The sequence below is a fragment of the Phocoena phocoena genome, chromosome 13 (genome assembly GCF_963924675.1).
Source record: "Phocoena phocoena chromosome 13, mPhoPho1.1, whole genome shotgun sequence".
Classification (NCBI taxonomy): Eukaryota; Metazoa; Chordata; class Mammalia; order Artiodactyla; family Phocoenidae; genus Phocoena; species Phocoena phocoena.
In genome coordinates, this window is record NC_089231.1 from 40,255,016 (window position 1) to 40,273,637 (window position 18,622).

At 41.2% G+C, this 18,622-nt stretch overlaps 1 protein-coding gene across 1 annotated transcript in view; it reads right to left on the bottom strand.

The window, feature by feature from the left end:
- The window catches only part of GALNT1 (polypeptide N-acetylgalactosaminyltransferase 1), a 199,436-nt gene that overhangs the window by 96,557 nt on the left and 84,257 nt on the right, over window positions 1–18,622 (bottom strand). The window contains exon 4 of the mRNA XM_065890586.1: window positions 2,078–2,089. The gene's annotated coding sequence lies outside the window, so the exon portion shown is untranslated. The remainder of the gene's footprint in view (window positions 1–2,077; window positions 2,090–18,622) is intronic.

The following is an 18,622-nucleotide window of genomic DNA, read 5'->3' on the forward strand; positions in this document are numbered from 1 at the left end:
AATGAATTTATATATCAATGACAGGTTAATTGATATATTTACAAGAAACAGTCTTTCTCCCTATGAACATAGTGTGTCCCCACATTTATTTAGGTCTCCTTTAACGTCTTTCAATACATTTTTTAAACTTTCTATATATAAAGATCTTGTTACCTCTTTTTATATTTATTCCCATGGAGCTTTTTTTTTCACTATTGTGAAATTTTAAAAAATTTTTATTGGAGTATAGTTGATGTGAAAATCTTTAATTACATTTTTATTGTGAGCTGCTAGTTTAGAGTAACAGAACTGATTTTACTACATTGATCTTATATTCAGCGACTTGCTAACTATTATAAATCCTAAAAATTTATCTGTGGACTGGTGAATTTTCTATGAGAATATTCATACTGACTCTAAGGATGACCATTCTGTTCATTCTTTAAAGCCTATAACCTTTCTTGCCTTACTGACTAGCAGCTCCAGTGCAATGCTGCAGAAATGAGGTAACAAAGGACATCCTTACATTGTTGCTGATTTTTAAAGGAATACTTTTAATGTTTCTCTATCAAGTATGATATCAGCTGTAGGTTTTTTGCAGATGCCCTTTGTCAGGTTATGGAATTTCTCTCTTATCCTTATTTTGGAATGAGTTTGTATCCTAAAAGAATGTTGAATATTATTAAATGCTTTTTCTGTATCTTTTAGAATATGTTTTTGTTTTTTTAAAGCTTTAAACTGTTCATGTGGATAATTACATTAACAGATTTTCTAACACAGAACCAAGCTTGTCTTCCTGGAATAAACTCTTTGTTCAATATATAGTATTTCCTTTATGCACTGCTGAATTCAGCCTGTCTAATTATTTTTGATAGCCTCTTGCTCCTTACCTATATTTTTATACTATCTGAACACAGTAAACATTTATTTTATATTCTGTATCTAACAACTAGAATATCTGCAGTTTCTGGTGCCTGACTATATGGTTTCCTAGTTCCACTGATTAACTCATCGTAGCTTATTTGAAGAGTTTTTGATTTTTTTTCTCAGCTGTGAGCTCATGTTCGTAGAAACTTAACTGTATCAATTCTCTGAAGTATGTGTTCCTATATTCCTCCAGAGAGGATCTGCTTTGCTTCTCAGTTCTAACAACCTGAGATCACCTTTCACTAACTTCTTGGCTTGTTTTTCTGTTTGTTTGTTTGCTTTGTGCCATTCAGGTAGCATGAGCTCCAATCCCAAACCCAGTGAAGAGTGGACTTGTAGTTATCATTTCTCAGGGAAGACCGCTCACCTTCCCAATGAAAGACAAGCTGAGACAGGCAATCCTCCTTACCGCACTCCTATTGTCCCCCACCCCTGCACTGTGGTACAAGTTTTTAAATTTTTTCCTAGTTTATTTACCAACACCTTTCAGGGAGTTTCAGCTTTCTACCAGAGTCTCTGGACCTTTCACCTTGCTTGATCCCAAGACTCTGCCTAGTACCCCATGGTCACCCTGCAAAATCCAAAGCTCTAGGCCTCGAGGGATCTACAGATACCAGCACCCCCAGCATAGCAGCCACATCACCATTAGCTTACCTCCCTGGATTCAAGAGTTCTTGCTTTTGACCACTGAGGCATTTCCTTACTTGCTTGTCAGCTCAACTATGGGTTTAAAAGGTATGAATATCTGGCCCAGTATTTGTGATGTTTAATAAGTGGAGACTTTTTTTTTCCACTCCCTAATTTGCCACACTGCCAGAAACTGAAGCCTCTAAACACTTTGAATAGTTTGCTGAGTATTTTTCCCCAGAAGAAATGTACCTCTACTTCTAAAAGCCAAAGAAAAAAATGATTCATTTGATTAACAAATATGTACCAAACACTGTTCTACGCGCTTGGCATGTATCACTAAACTACACAAAAATTAACGCATTCAAAAACCCTATGTGGTACAGTTGGCCAACAAACACATGAAAGGATGCTCACCATCACTAACCATTTGAGGAATGCAAATCAAAACTACAATGAGGTATCACCTCACACCAGTCAGAATGGCCATCATCAAAAAATCTATAAACAATAAATGCTGGAGAGGGTGTGGAGAAAACGGAACCCTCCTGCACTGCTGGTAGCAATGTAAATTGATACAGACACTATGGAAAACAGTATGGAGGTTTCTTAAAAAACTAAAAACAGAACTACCATATGACCCAGCAATCCCACTACTGGGCATATACCCTGAGAAAACCAGAGTCATGTACCACAATGTTCATTGCAGCTCCATTTACAATAGCTATGGCATGGAAGCAACCTAAGTGTCCACTGACAAATGAATGGATAAAGAAGATGTGACACATATATACAATGGAATATTACTCAGCCATAAAAAGAAACGAAATTGAGTTATTTGTAGAGAGGTGGATGGACCTGGAGTCTATCATACAGAGTGAAGTCAAAAAGAGAAATACAAATACCGTATGCTAACACATTTATATGGAATCTAAAAAATAAAAAAAGGGGTTCTGAAGAACGTAGGGGCAGGACAGGAATAAAGACACAGAGGTAGAGAATGGACTTGAGGACACGGGGAGGGGGAAGGGTAAGCTGGGACGAAGTGAGAGAGTGGCATGGACATATATACACTACCAAATGTAAAACAGATAGTCAGTGGGAAGCAGCCACATAGCACAGGGAGATCAGCTTGGTGCTTTGTGACCACCTAGAGGGGTCGGGTAGGGAGGATGGGAGGGAGATGCAAGAGGGAGGAGATATGGGGATATATGTATATGTATAGCTGATTCACTTTGTTATAAAGCAGAAACTAACACACCATTGTAAAGCAAGTATACTCCAATAAAGATGTTAAAAAAATAAAAAATATTATGAGAAATTATAACCACCCCCCCAAAAAAAAACCCTATGTGGGAAGAGAGGTACAGACAGCAAACAATAAACTAAGTAAAGTGAATTGTATCACAGAAGGTAGTAAGAGCAATGGAAAGAATAGGTATCCTTTAAGTAGCAGTATCAAGAGTAAGGTGAAGGGACTGCGAGCTTAAACAAGGTAGCTATTACTAAAACATTATTTCCCCCACATATCACCAATTAATTTTTATTAGACATACAATTATAAGAAATTATGAGTATTTTCCTCTTCTCTTGATGTGAAGGAGGATGATGAACAGTCTACAGATATGTTAATGCTATATGACTCCATCCACTTCAAAGAAACACAGGCACACTTTAATATTAATAACTGGAGATGCTGCTCAGAAAGTTATGATGCTACCTATTCAAAAATTTAAATAAATGAAATTTTAAAATAAACTTATGATACGAGTCAAAATAGACTTGAATATTTACTGAGAGAATGGTTAAATGAGAATCATCCCTCATATTTCTAAAGATAATTAGGAATTTATTGGCATCACTATTAGGCAGTTCTTTTGAATGTTAAACCTAATTTAGAAGGTAATTTGCCCAATTATATCTCATTCTATCTTTTATGGAGATGTGCCCTATTTGTAACTCTTTAAAACAGATTTTTCTCTTTTCATAAGAAGAATCATGTATGAAGTTGAGTTAGTAATTAAGTCACACCTTAAAACATTTAACTCCAAAACCAAGACTGTACTTTTCAGTCCTGCAATTATTTTCATTGCTTTTCTCGGTATCCCTCAATTTTCCCTTCCACCTCTTAAAAGGTAGAAAATAAAGCTAGAGTTTGTGTTCTATATAAACATTGTGTTATGATTATACACAACGGATGATCTCTCTCTCTTTTTAATGGTACAGGTAATGATGACAGTAATTGATTAATGTTATAACATGGTCATTTCATTTTGTCTATCGGATAAAACTCCCAAAGAACAGAACCTACAAAATGTAGAGACAGGATTTACTTGCAAAACCAGAAGCTTTACAGGAAACTTGTGATCCTTTTTCAAGATAAAAAAAACATTAGAAACAGTTCCACATAGTCACAAAATAGGCCAACTTGAGAATGTTTCCTGAGGCAAATAACTGCATTTTAAACCCAGCAACATACTAAAGCCAGCCAGTGGTGATGCTGCTTACAGCACCTGTGCAGGCGCCAGTCTGACTCTGGCCAGCTGCCACTCTCCTCCACTCTCCCGACCATGAGAATCCCTCCTGTATTTGCCAAGTAGAATTAGACCACTTCTACATCTTCACTTCTGTCTGATTACATATTGGGCCTTGACTGAATTTTATTTTACATACTCTCAAATGTGTAAAGAAAGCAACTTGTTTTTAAAAACCTGAGTTAGGTAATGTTTACTGACATAAATATTTCTATAAGGTTCCTGCAAATTTCAGTAAAGTTTCTTAAACAAAATTGGAAAAGTAAACCTCAAACAAAATAAGGTCTCTGATTGCAATTAATTTTTTTTTTATGAAAGCAAACCAATGATCGTGTATTTACGGGAAAATGGTCTTTATAAGATACTAGTAGTTCACGCAAAAATATAGTAAGCTATGATATATTAAAAGCCATTAAATAAAATACGTACTGAAATTTAACTATGGTACCGAGTGGTAAAGAGCTCACCTGCCTCACTCTCTCACACAATGTTCCCACCCTGGAGGTACCAATTTAGCAACTTAGCCAAGGAATGAGAAAGAAAGGGAATTCAGGGTTCCTGGGACCTAATGCCCAACACAGATGCACTTTAACCCAAACAGCTCTATCTTTAGCTATACATTGGAGCTTGGTAGAAGATACTATTTGAGAACATACTCTTGCTACTGAAAAGTTAGAAAACCATCCACCTACAGCAGCAGATCTTCAAATGGTAGCCTGGGGACCACATCTGGGGGTCTTCAAGATCCTTTCAAGGAGCCTGCAAGGTCAAAACTAATCGTATACTAATATCAAGTCATTATTTGCCTTTTTACTCTCATTCCATCATGAGTATATAGCTGAGTTCCAGAGGCTACATAACATATGATATCATAAAAGACTGAATACAAAAGAAGATCTGAGAATCCAGCTATGAGAAGTTAGACAATGAGATCTGCACAAATATAAAACACTGCCACACTCCTCACTAATTTTTTGCTTTGGAAAGCAGGTATTTTTTAAAATATATTTATATCAACATGTAATGGATTTATTATTATTTTAAATGAATTAGTGTCTAAAATGTCTAGGTTTTTATCTTTAATATAATAAACATTAACAGACATAACCCACAAAACAAAAAATCTTTGAGGTCTTCAATAATTTTTTGGTATAAAGTCGTCTAGAGAAGAATAATATTAAGAGCCACTGGTCTATAGAATAAAATCCAAAATTCATGGTAAAACATTCTATACTTACATTGATTCCACAAACATTTATCAAATGCTAGCTTTATGCTGGGTTCTAGGTGCTAGGGATACAGCAATAAACAGGACAGACCGGGTTCCTGCTCTCATGGAACTGTAGCCAAGTGCTGGGATACGGACAATAAACAAAAATAAACAAAAAGTGTCAGCTAGTAAGGAGCACTCCGTAAATAAATAAAAAGGACAGGTGCTGTGTTAGCAAGGATGTGGCCTGTTCCTCTCTGCCAGGTGATCAGGAAAGGCTTTTCTGAGGCAGTGTTGCTGAGGAGACAGGAAGCCACAGAAGAGCCCGTGGAAGAGCGTCCCCGACAGAGCCTTGGGGACAATGCCCAGCATGAGCCGGCCACGCATCCGCACCTCCTTCAGGGGCCCTGCCCTGCTAACCACGCCCAGGCTCCAGTGTGCCATGCTGTCTCTGGCTTCCACGTCTCCACATGTGTTGATTCCTCTGTCTGAAATGGCCTCTGCTTGTCCATCTGCCAGATTCATATAACACTCAGCCCAAAGTTCCGTGAAGGCAGAGGCTTTGTACTCCCAGGACCCAGGGCTGTGCCTGCTGACATGCTGCTGGGATTCAAGGAACCGCTCCTCGCCTCCTCAGACCTCTCCCTTCACACACCTCTACTGACGTCATCACGCAGGTGTATTTTTGTATGCCAAGTCCACCCATTTGACTGGGGGTCCTGGAAGGCATTTTTGAATTCACCGTGCCGAGCAGTGTCTGATTCATAGCAGTAGGTGCTTAATAACTATGAGACAAATGTCTAAATCACTGAATCGACTTTTATTCTAACTATAACTATTTTTATGTCTTATCTTTAACTACAGCAGGAATTAAGACATCTTATCTTTCTATCACCCACTGAGTCGAACACTGGGCCTTATACATCACACACACTCCATAAATGTTCAGCAGATTACTGAATTTCATCTGTAAAGCATGTTATCAACTTCAGAGCCATTTTGTAAAGGGCAACGCTCTCAAACAGGCATATCCCCTATTCTGTTTCTCCCCTAATGGTACAAGAGGTGGCTGGTATCCACATCACAGGTCTCAGCTCCTGGGTCAGCACTTAAGAGAAGCAAAAGCTCCTTGTTAGACACCAGACTGTAGGAAAAGTCAGCCAAAAACTGAAAGTTAAGTAAAGTGGATTCAGCATTGTAGCTGGCAATTGCACACAGCAATCAAAACAGTAAAACATGACCCCAAATTATTCAATGTAGAAGGGTGTTAGTTCTTACTGTTTCTGTTCAACTGAGTTGATTTCTGTTATGGGAGCTGAGAGGCAGCTCTACGAGCTGGTAGCTGTTTGCATTACAAACTCCCTTAACTCCACGATGTCCTAATTTTCCTGTGCCATGAGCAGTTGGTTTGTTCATACATTTTTTTAATAGTTCTCTTCTGTTGGCTATCCAATGTATTCTACCATCTTAGAAGAGCAGGTCTAATTCACATTATACCGTCTGTGAGTTTTATTAAAACACCATATAGGACTTCCCTGGTGGCGCAGTGGTTAAGAATCTGCCTGCCAATGCAGGGGACACAGGTTCAATCCCTGGTCCAAGAAAACCCCACACGCCACGGAGCAACTAAGCCTGTGCACCACAACTACTGAGCCTGCGCTCTAGAGCCCATGAACCACAACTACTGAGCCTGCACACCACAATTACTGAAGCCTATGCACCTAGAGCCCATACTCCACAACAAGAGAAGCCACCACAGTGAGAAGCCCGTGCACCGCAACGAAGAGTAGCCCCTGCTCGCCGCAACTAGAGAAAGCCTGCACACAGCAACGGAGACCCAACACAGACAAAAATAAATAAATAAATAAATGATTTTTTTTTTTTTTTAAAACACACCATATAAAATTGGGTAAGCTAATGAAACAAGGTACAAAAATGCCCCCCAAAGTAGCTATCAGAAGATCAACATTTAAGTTTTAAAGTGATGTGACCATGAATCATGCTCAAGGAGCTAGCTGCTTCCATTTATTTCTAACAGCAGTCATAATTAACGTGACTCTGCAAAAACAAAACAAAAACTATTTGATTACTAGTTAATAAAAGTAATTTAATAAAAAAACCTATAGTGGCAGGGGTATATACAGCAGACTTTCAATAACAAACACATGCTACTTAGTCTTCCATGTGTCCTGCAGCAATAGAATATCCACCACACTTACACAGGCACTGTTCTCAGTTTTAAGGGCTCGTTATCTACACTGTAGATTATAAATGCCCTCTGCTTCTCTTCAGTCCCCTTCCTGTGGGTCCCTTCAAGGTTCATTAGAACTCTCAGAGCATTTACAGGAGAATAAAGAAATCTAAATCTAAGCTAATAAAATTTGCAGCAGGACAGAAACTATGACAAAAATCTTAAAAAAGAAAAAAGAAACCCTGTTGGATGGAGAATTGGGAAACAATTTAGGATAAAATTCTGTGGGATTATTTATTTCAACTACCCATGCCATTATTTTTATGACCACTGGGAATACCTGATGGTAGTTTTAAATTACACTGACTAAATATGCCTACAGAAACCTTCAGAAACACCATTTTTAAAGGTTGAGGCTTTGGTCTTTCTATACAGTAATAATTTATCAGCATCTAGTTTCACATAAATGCTACACATCCTCATCTATTAAAGAAGGGGCCTACACTAAATGCATGCTAAGATTTCCTGGTAGGGCAGGCTTCACGCACATGTGACCTGTGCAGTCACACAGGGCCCCACGCTTAGAAGGGCTCCACATTTTGGTTTAATGCTCTGCTCTCACAGTCTTGAAATTCTTAATGGTTTTTAATAAGGGGCCCCACATTTTCATTTTGCACTGGACTCACTCACATTATATAGCTGGTCCTATTCCTTGAAATTGTAACACTCTATGATTCCACGGAAGGACACATCCACGGTTCCAGACACAATGCAGATTAAAAACAAAAAAACAACAACTGAAGTTACATAGTTCCATATGTTCCAATATGAAGTTCCACAAGTTTCAGTATAATGACTTTCAGAACAATTTTCTACGTCTATCAAAAAGAATCAAATGTACACTGAAGATCATTCAAACGCTAGGGATTCATTTCACTTTTATATACAAAAAATATTTAGTATTATTTGAGATGTCATTATTACAACATATGCCTTCAAAAAGAGAATCTAAAGGGACTAATACTAAGCAAAGAGCAAGCAGCTGATTATAATCAATATAAAAATATGAATTCACTTTGTCTCAGCCACTGCTCTCTCCCAAATGCTTCTGACCGTATCTGTCTTTCCCACCTTCCCTATTAAAAAATAATTCTCTTTCAGGAAAAAATTCTTAACAGTCCCAGTAATACCTATGATGGCAAGAATTAAAACAAAACTTAGAGTCATAATTAATCCAAATAAACTATGATGCATAGCAGTGCTTTCAACTCATAAACTTAACACATAATCTAACAGAGCAAACAGAGAAGAGTTCAATGGTAGCAACAGGCTCTAGGTAAGATCATCAAAGAGAAAACACCATTTCAGAGGAGAGGTCTGAAAAACAGCTATTTCCACATCCCAGGAGATAGGTCGCAGGAGCAATGCTGTATTAATCTTATGTTATCTCCTATATTCTGATAAGCTGACAGCGCTTTAACTGATCTAAATTTTTTTGTATAAAAATTCCATTTCAACCTAAGATTACTGTGTATTCCCTAAAGCACCACTAATGCCAATCAACGATCAGCTTTCTAAAGACAGATGCAGACAAAAAGTAAATGGGGATAAGATTTAAAGTAAAACAAAAACACCACTGGTAAGTCAGTCAACAAAGACTGTCATGTAACAAATGTCCAAAAGAAATGCCAGTTTTGATAAAACTAGGTAACTGGATTTCTGGATAAATGGGGTTTGTGGTAAGAAGAATGTTATATGACATAAAGCACTGTACATACAGTTATACGTGTATTATATACTCTGTATATATATTGCTCTTTCCTGTAGTAGATTCAAGGATTTGCCGTTAGAAAGCTTTTACTCTGTCCACGGATAGGAAAGAACTGGGAAGTTCTTATAGGAAAGAGTATCTGAATTTGGACTGACAGTGCCCCTACCATGGCTAGTGCTTAGTTAGGGCCAGCGTGTGGGCCTTCATTTCCTGCGTCTTGAAGAAAGAAAGAGGGGGAAGATGCAGCCAGCACGCTTCTTTGCCATCCTAGCGGGTATACTTTGTATCTTCCACGAGGATCTTCATTACCGCATTTATCACACGACAGCGTGACTACTTACTCACACATCTCTCTCTGCCAAACTGTGAGCTCCTTGAGGGCAGAGACCTCATATTAGTTCATTTCTGTGTCTTCTCAATACCCAGGACTGTACTTGAAGTGCACAACGGACACTAACAAATGAGCATTTTAGTAAATGAACAAGTGAATCTTTGTTTAGTTTGGCCGAAACAATCAGTGGAGTACATACAAACAGGCATGAAATGAAAGAAGGACATTCTGAGAGGTGACTTAGATGCCTTTTATACCAAGGCACAGAGACAGCCTCAAGCAACAGAGTTTACTTTCAAGATACACAAAGCAGATTGTGAGGTGTCTACTGTCCGTGCCCTCTTCTGCAGTTACAGAACCCCCAATTTTTGCAAGGCACATGGACAGCTAGTAAAAGAATGTATTTCCCAGTCTCTTCATCAGTCAAGATCTAATTGATATGAGAGAAGTCTTGTGTACAACTTCTAGAGGTGTCCAAAAATGACCGGACAGAGCATGCCTTCTCTTCTACTCTTCCTCCATCCTGCTGCATGTAACGTGAATGTGCCGACGCAGGCCACGAGGATGAAGACTAGACCCTGGGATGGCAGAGGAAAGAGCTGGAGCCACCAAGATCCCAGAGAACCATGGAGCTGCCACCCCAGCCATGAGCTGTCTATGCTCTGACTTGGACACGAAAGAGAAGTAGCTCTTCTTGCCTCAGCTACCCTTGTTCGGGGTCTCTGGAACAAGTATTCCTAACTAATCCTATCCTACAGAACATGCAAGGAACCCAGGAATCCCAAGCCAAGTTGGGCAGAAGTGACCACAGGGCTGGGGGCTCACAGAGGGAAGCAGAAATGCAAAGGCCCCCAGCAGCCGGAACTGATCATGGCTTTTCTACTCTCTCATGGCTTTCTAACAGGCTCAGGAGCCTCAGTCTCAGTCCTGGAAGTTAAATTCTCTACATGAGAAAGGAGCTAGCTGGCCTCACTTATCCTTTCAAGCCAAGTCTTATCACAGTAGCTGCTACTGGCCTGGCTGCCTTGCCTTTGTCTGGTGCATGTTTCTGAGGGCTATAAAATTATGACCAACCAAGAGCACGTTTGAGCAGAGACTGGGGGGGTAACACAGTTTCCTGCAGAAGGTCATATAAACATGGCCAGTGCTATGACTGACATAACTCACACAGGATAGTCAGAATCTGTTGTTTAAATTCCAGCCTCCAAAAGCAAAAGATATAAACAGAGATCTGATACCGAACCCTGAACCCCAGTTGAAATATTCCAGGGGTCTGACCCAGGATTTTACCCATGTCAGAATGCAAATCCAAAATGCTACTTTTTGAAAGATGCAGGGCAAAGATGGGAAAGGTCTTGCTCTAATGGAAAGTGAAGCAGCTCCAATTACCCTGCCCCTTCCCTGGTCTACTGCATCACCTGAGAGAAGTGAAAAGTCTGTATCTTCCAGAAAAAGTCAGGGATCCAATCTCAAAACTGGTATTTCCTCTCTTGAGAACTTTTTCTAAATAACTGGTCTGAAAGTGCCTTTTAAATAAACAAGACATAATAAAACAATGAGGCTAATTTTAATACCATGACCTATACTAAACTTGTTCCATGAGAGTAAACAAGATTTGAAGCCTCGGCTCTTACATATAAAGTTGAAAGGCAGAAGAGATTTTATATTTGTCATGACACTGTGATAATCATTAATGCTGTCCACCAAATATTTCTGGTTCTCCTGGCAGGCTCATGGTAGATTTGCAATTTTCCATCCCCTTAAAATATGGGATAGGCATATGACTTGCTTTGGCCCCTGATATGTGAACAAAAATGACACAAAGAAGCTTTAAGAAACAGTGCACAGGGCTTCCCTGGTGGTGCAGCGGTTGAGAGTCCGCCTGCCGATGCAGGGGACACGGGTTCGTGCCCCGGTCCAGGAAGATCCCACATGCCGCGGAGAGGCTGGGCCCGTGAGCCATGGCCGCTGAGCCTGCGCGCCCGGAGCCTGTGCTCCGCAACGGAAGAGGCCACAACAGTGAGAGGCCCGCGTACCGCAAAAAAAAAACAGTGCACAATTTGCCCTGCTCTCTTTCCCTCTGTGCCAGTGCTGGCAACATTTAAGACGGTAACTGCTCCCTCAGCTTGGGTGTCAGAGCAGGATGAGGCAGAGCAGAGTCCCCAGCCAACAGTACATAAGCCACTGAGATTTGGGGGTTGCATGCTAGTACAGCATAACTCATCCTACCGTGATGTGTACAAATATAAATGCCTAAATATTCATAATTGTTTGAGCACAATTGCTAATATAAAGACTTGTTTTCACAGTGTTGTAACTGCTTTTGATGCTAAAAAAAAAAAAAAACAGTATTAAATAAACATACGCAGACAACTGAAACCTTAAAGCAAGGGAGACCTAAGTTAGCTCCAAAGCTTACCAGGGAAAAAAGTGTCTGCTAGAAGAGCCAACTATATAAGCATTTAAAAGCTACTGGTTTTAAGACTGTCAAAATGTTGACAATTCCTGAGGTAAGAAGATGAATATATGGGGATTCATTACACAATTCTACTTCCATATACATTTGAAAATTTCCACAGTAAAGAGAGAGCATATGAACAATCTGAAGAATCTTAAAGAAACCAAAAAAAATTTTTTTAATAAATAAATAAATAAGCTACTGGTTTTAAGTCCTTGGGGTTGGGGGGGGGGTAGTTTTTAAAACACTGTTAAAAACTTTACTACTGCTACTTACATACAAGCTGTAGAAAGAGACTGCCTTGGGGCTACTAAATTATAATAAAAATCTGAGATGGCTCACTGTTTTCCAAAAAAAAAAATCTCCTAATTCCTAATTAAGTTTAACTAGATATTTGTTGTGGGTTCCAAAACAGAGGATATCTGAGATGAAAAGTACATTACAGCTTATTCAGGGCAACCTTCTTGTTATTGCTAATAGGGAAATTTAGGTCTGTGACATAGGTTCTTAATGTCAAAGCAGAAACTATAACCCAGGTCCTCTGAGTCTAATTCATGCAGTTTCTACCTTGCCAGGTTAGGGGACCAGCCTATTTAACAGTATCTTGATGATTTTACTTTGAACATCCAGCAGAAGGAATCTCGTTATCTCTTTCCAGTGCAATTCTGCATTATGACATCTGCTGAGATGCCGTTAGCTGTAAGTGAACAGAAATCACACCTCAAACTGCTTAAACATAAGGAAATTTACTGGCTCACATAACTGTTAGTCCAGGGGTAGGGTGGAATTCAGAGTTGTCAGCCTGGCAACTGTCGCTTCATCCCTCTGCAATACTTGCTTTCCTCCTTGAGTTTAACAAGATTACTGCAGCAGCTCAGAGCCTCACAGTCAAATCCGACAACGTCTACACAAAGAGAGTGGCCACTTCCCCATGCCTTGGGCAAGGAAAAAAGTCTTTCCCAGAAGTTTCAGCAGATTTTCCTCAGCCTAAAATTGTAACATGCCTATTTCTGAATCAATCCCTAGCAAGGGGGATGGGACTAGCATGACTGCCTTAGATTACTCAGGGCCACCACTGATGGTCACACAGTGGGGAGAAGAGAAGCCACGACTGGGAGAGAACTGCACATCAATACAAGGATAGCCAGTGATTCCTAATCTACAGCCAAGAAGCCTCGGGAAGTTGAAGAACTGCCTCACTACCTTTCTGAATAAATTACATCATTTGTGTGTGTGTGAGAAAGAGATACATGGTACTACCATTTAAAAATATGCACACACACTAAAATTAATAATATTCAGTTTTATTTAAAAGCATTAACTAATTCATGATAATTTTTTAAACAGCACAGAGGCAATGCAGCACACACTACCTAGGTTTGCACCTGGCTCTCACACCTATTATCGGGTAAGTTCACACAAGTGGTTACCCACATTAAAAGATTGTTGTGATGATTAAATAAGCAGCACGTAAAGGGCTGATATCAGACACAGTATAAATTGTATTGAGCAAAGCACTAAATAAGTTCTAGCTATTATTTGTCTTATACAAGTAATTTACTACAGTGTGAAGAATTACGAAAAAAATTTAATTGAGGTAACATCGGTTTGTAACATTATATAAGTTTCATGTGTACAACATTATATTTTTACTTCTATATACCCTACAGGGTGCTCACCACCAAAAATTTAGTTTCCATCTGTCACCATACAGTTGGTCCCCTTTATCCATTTCACCCTCCCCCCACCTCCCCCCTCTGGTAACCACTACTCTGTTCTCCACATATACATGTTTTGTCTGGTTTGTTCATTTATTTTGGTTTTCTGTTTTTATAGATTCCACATATGAGTGAAATCATATGGTACTTAGTCTTCCTCTGACTTATTTCACTTAGCATAATACCCTCAAGATCCATCTATGTTACTGCAAATAGCAAGATTTCATCTTCTTTATGACTTAGTAGTATTCCATTGTGCATGTATTCAATATACCACATCTTTATCCACTCATCTGTTGATGGGCACTTAAGTTGTTTTCATATCTTGGCTGTTGTAAATAATGCTGCAATGAACATAGATAGGGGTGCATATATCTTTTTGAATTAGTGTTTTTTATTCTTGGATAAACATCCAGAAGTGGGATAGTGGATCATATGGTAGTCCTATTCTTAACTTTTTGAGGAATCCCCATACTAGATCCATAGTGTCTGTACCAATTTACATTCTTACCAACAGTGTAGGAGGGTTCCCTTTAAGAATCATGAAAATCTTTGATATTGAAAAGGAGACATTTCTTTGCAGCTGCCTAGCATCCATCCTAATTTCCTTTTGGAGAATTACCTCTCCCTGCCTTGTATAATATTGCAGAGACTGTAAAACCATATGTCTACTCAGGTTCACTGCTGCAATCTATACAGAAATATAAAGGGAGAGACTTCCCCTGTCTCTCTCTGGTGGAAACGCTTTTTCCCTAGTTCAGCACACTTTAGCATATAAAAGGTTCATGTTCATAATGAAACTCTATTATACCTCAATAATATGTAAGGGCAGAGCTTATTCAGAGGTGAGAGAACAGTATAAGTTATCCAGCTGGCTTGGTTCAGGTTTAAAGTCCTCAAGAATTTTTTCCTGGAATTCTGTTTTTACTATCCTAGTCTACATCACTAGATCCCTGTCTACTTTGATTTGTCTTATTTCCACCTTCCTGCCCAATCTGAATCTAGCTACTGTTTTTAGTTCCCATTTTGAGTCTCTGGAGAAAAGTTTTTCCATTTCAGGGCTCAGATAAACCCGTGCTAAGTGACTTTGTGCTTCTTTCTGCTCTGACATATCTATCCTAACTTCTATATCTAACAACACCCAGTGTCCTAAGTTCTCTCCCAAAGCTCTCCTGTTTCCCATTTCTCAAAATGTACCCCAAATTTAACTTCTTAAAAATGCCTACCGGAAAATCGCATCTAGCTGGTGGTTTCTTTCCCCTCTAGCCTAGTCATTGTATCTCTTCATAATGTTCTAATTTACAAAAAAAAAAAAAAATTAAGGTAACTCTCATCTGGCCCAGAAAAATCTATGACTTCCATTTGCAAATTAAAAAATAATACTGGGGTGGAAGAATTACTTTTCACTGTATAACTTTTGGTACTGTCAGGATATGTTACCATGTAAATGTCAACTTCTATTTTAAAAAAATTCCCATTACTTAATAATACAAAAAAATGACCTTAGTCTCCTTACTCTTCCAGTAGTATTTTTATGCAGAAACATGTGGACATCATATGGAGAGAAGAAAGCAGCCCTAAATTCACAGTCATTTTTGTTTACTTTTGTTTGGAAGGTGGCAAGTAAACAGGCAGCAGCTTGCTGCCATAGGCTTACAGTCTGGTTACTAAACAAAGCCAATGGTCTTCCACTGCTGAAAGTTTAAGGGAAATCTCAAGACCCTTGTGGAGCCCCTGACCCCTCAGAAAGTGATATTGGCAAGGACTTCTAGGGGTCCAGGTGATGGCGTGACTGGGTTAGTCACTGCCACTTCTCACAGGACTGGAGCTGCTAGTAAATGAAAACAGAACAGGTCAGGACTGGCAATCAAGGATTGCTGTGGGTGTGAGTAAAGTGCACTGCAGGTGGACCCCACTTTGTCTGCCCTAAAAAAATGGATCAGTCCCAATCTTCTTACATATTATTTTATTACATTTTTGTTATATATGAGGGTATTCTACATTTACCATAATATTAAAATAGAGTACTGTAATAATTAAGTGTGAACTGTGGATTAGTCAAAATATGCTTTCATTTAGGCCCCACCCCCAAAATATGTAACCTTATATTCTGAGACTGATCTTCAAGACACCACCCAACCTTCCCCAATGGGTTGATGTCAGCACTGGATTGACCGCCTTCTTCCTCACTTCCAATCCCCTCCATCTTCCATCGGCTGCAACACTCACGCTGACTTCTAACACTGTCGTCCTCAGTGGCCCGGATCCTGGTGCTCTGTCTTCTGTCTCAGGGCCCAATACCAACCTGCCCATCCACACCTTACACGGATACCTCGGCCCACACCAAACGCAGACACAGACCACACCTGGCCACGGTCTCCCCACCATCTAGCACACACAATCCTCACCCCACCAAACCTGCCCTTCTCCATTTGCCCCTGAGCCCTACCCCACCTTCCACGTGCTCAGCTACCAACCAAGAAGTCACACAACCTTTGTTATTTCACCCTCCTGACACACAAAAATTCCCTCACCCACTGGACCTTTCGGCCTTTCAGTCCTAACCCTAGGCAAGCCCCACTGTTTTGTTCTGCTTTGACTTCCAGGATATTAACATCACAGAGAAAGTCCGGACACCAGGCTGGCTGGGTCCACCGGAAACCCACCTCACAGCCCAGGCAGCCACATGTGCACACCCTTGTGGCCACGCTACGCGGCCCTGGCCCCAGCTCCACGAAGTCTCTCCTCCTCAGACCCGCGCTCCTTCCACTTCACTTGCACCTCACGCGCCCTCTGCTCTCTCAGAGCCCTTCCCCCTCCCCACTTGCACACTTAGTCGCATCCCTTCCCACAGCCTCGGAAGCCTTGTTCCACACACGCTTTCCTCCTGTCTCTCACACTCACCAGCCCTTTCTCCTGAGATAACTGTCAGAGATGAGGGTTTTGTCTCTCCTTTCCCCACAAAACCAGATTCTTAAAAATGAACTGCCAACATTTAAACATCAGGACTTTGCACTCAAAACAAAATCAGGATTCCTGGCTTCTCTAGGAAAACAGAACCCTCTGCCCCCAGGGAGGGAGCACACGCCAAGAGCAAAGTCCTCGGAGCAGATGGCTGGCCGCCCCCTCCTGCGGGGGCATTTGTCCCCTCCGACCACAGCCCTGCTTCCTTGTCCCGTCAGCGTCAGCCCCGCGCTGGGCCCCTGCTCTCACAGGCCACTCCCACTGCTTACAGGCAATGGGCTCGCTCCTCCTGTCCTAGAAGTCACCTCCTCCACTGCCCCGATCAAGCCCCGCCCTCCTCCTCTCCAGCTCCTCAGGGAACTGGCTCCACCTGCCGTCACCACTGATCACCTTGTAATAGGATTTCTGCCGTCACCTCGCAGCTGGAACTGCAGGGAGCAGAGCAAGTCTCCCACACTCCGGCCTGCCCAGCAGCACTGCACAGGAGTGCCCGTCATTCCTCACAAGGCCTCCTCCCCCAAATTCAAGGCTTTCCTGACTCTGTTCTCTTCTAATTCTCCTCCCGACCTTCCAATGGCCAGGCATCTTAAAACACCTCTGAAGGCCATACAGGCCCCACAGTCAGCACGCTCTCCCCTGTAACACTGCCACCAGCCAGCCCAGGTCTTGGAGTTTCTCTCAAGGAAAAAAAAACAGGAAAGACTCAGTCTAAACCTGACCACAGTCTTGCACCTCGAAAGGTACGCACGCTAATTTATTATTCAACATTACAGCTCACTTCTCAGCTGGAAAGCACCTGTGCTTAAGAGACCAGTAAGTGAAGGTCCCTACTTTTGCCTAAGGAAGTCACAGCCCAGAAGGAACACAGATGGATAAACTGAGCATCACCACGATACATGATGTGATAGGGGAAAAAGCACCACTGAGGGGAAGGCCAGGTAGGGCCCGAGCAGCCTGCTGAGAGAGACACTAGAGCCGTCTTCAGCCTCACACACACCCACTGCCACCACTGTAGTCCAGGCCTCCTGCAAGTCTCCTCACTGGTCTCCACGCTTCTCTTCCACCCATCCTACCTCCTGCATGAATCCGTTCTCCACACTGCAGCAGGGTGATCTGCCTAAAATTTGAGACAGGGCTCTCTCCTGCTCAGAGCCTTCCAACAGCACTGGGTCTGCATCACCCGTCCCATCGTCCCTGCCAATTTCTCTCCCTGCATCTCACCTCACTTTCCACTGCACCAGTGGCCCTTCAGCCACAGTGATCTTTCAGTTCCTTAAAAAGAGTGAGTCCTCTTCTGCTACATGGCCTCTGCACATACCATTCTTTTTACCTGGAATCTTCTTGCCCCACTCTCTGTACTAAAATCTTTGTTGACCTCTGGGTCTCAGCTGAAACATCATTTCCCCATTATTTATTTTGTTTGTTTGTTGTGAAAACTCCCATTATTCATTTAATTGTCTCTATTTTTGTCTACCCCATAAGATTGTATGATCAACAAGCACAGGAACCATGTCTGTTTTGTTCATTGTGTATTCACATAGCCTGGCCCACAGCAGACACTCAATAAATATTTGCTCAATGACGATGTAAAAGATTCTTTCCAGGCTTCCCTGGTGGCGCAGAGGTTGGGAGTCCACCTACCAATGCAGGAGACGTGGGTTCGTGGCGCGGTCTGGGAATATCCCACATGCCGCGGAGCGGCTAGGCCCGTGAGCCATGGCCGCTGAGCCTGCGCGTCCGGAGCCTGTGCTCCGCAACGGGAGAGGTCACAACAGTGAGAGGTCCCGTACCACAAAAAAAAAAAAAAAAAAAAAAGACTCTTTCCTTCTCTGAAGTCCCAAATATAAGCATCCCCTTGAATTCGTTTCCTGGCCCTCTCCACCACCCCCTATTTCCACCAACTCCATGCTGC